This window comes from Engystomops pustulosus, chromosome 5, assembly GCF_040894005.1.
Source record: "Engystomops pustulosus chromosome 5, aEngPut4.maternal, whole genome shotgun sequence".
Classification (NCBI taxonomy): Eukaryota; Metazoa; Chordata; class Amphibia; order Anura; family Leptodactylidae; genus Engystomops; species Engystomops pustulosus.
This window is the reverse complement of record NC_092415.1, coordinates 195,281,777-195,282,936: the sequence shown is the minus strand read 5'-3', so window position 1 is coordinate 195,282,936 and position 1,160 is coordinate 195,281,777.

Genomic DNA, 1,160 nt, shown 5'->3' with positions numbered 1-1,160 from the left:
GATACCAGCTCATATTTGGCCGAAATCAGGAGGCAATTGGAAGATACACATACATATCAAAGGATCCTTGGGGATCCTAAATTTACACTAAGGAGAAAAATTAAAGAGATACTTGATGATGCTCTACAGCAAAATATTATTGATGACGACATGTATAAATATTTCACTATTGATCATCCGACTACTCCTGTAATTTACGTGCTTCCAAAAATTCACAAATGCCTAGTATCACCTCCTGGTAGACCCATAGTTTCCAGCACAGGGTCGATTTTCTCCAACATCACAATTTTTTTGGATAAGATATTACGTGAACTAGCAATTAATGGTAAATCATATGTGAAAGACACTACGGATTTCATCAATAAGTTAAATTCATTACACATATCTGAACAAGACCCTATATTGTTGGTCTCATCCGACGTGGTATCGTTGTATACCTCAATTGACCATAATATGGGATTAAATGCAGTACGACACATGCTTACCTCTACATCATGGCCACTTAAAACACAGGAGTTTACACTGACATTGCTTGAGTTTGTTTTAAAAAACAATTATTTTCTCTTTGGCGATGACTTTTATTTTCAGAAAATGGGGGTAGCGATGGGCGCAAATATGGCGCCCACGTACGCTAATATTGTTATGCGTGCCCTTGAGGAGGGCGTCGTCTATGCCTCCCCACTCTTTGAACATTGCTTGGAGTGGTGGAGGTATATAGACGACGTCTTCCTCCTTTGGACTGGCACCCAACAACAGTTGGAGTCGTTCCATGCGTTCCTCAATACAATTGACAATACTATTAAATTCACCATTGTCTTTTCTGAGATCAATTTACAGTTCCTTGATGTCCTAGTAACTAGGCGAGGGGATGGATTTGATACCGATCTTTATACAAAACCAACAGACAAAAACACTATAGTTAGATTTGAGAGCAACCACCCCCGCTCAACCCTCAAATCCCTTCCTTACAGCCAAATGTTGAGAGTAAAAAGGATCACCAGTGATCCAAAAAAAGTGACTGACAATTTACATAAAATGGCTAAAAAATTTAAAAGACGTGGATATCCTGATATGGTAATTAGGAAGAACCTAGAGAAAACAGGGTTAAGATCTAGGAATGACTTACTGAGTAAAAATAGAGTAATGACTGAGACTAAACG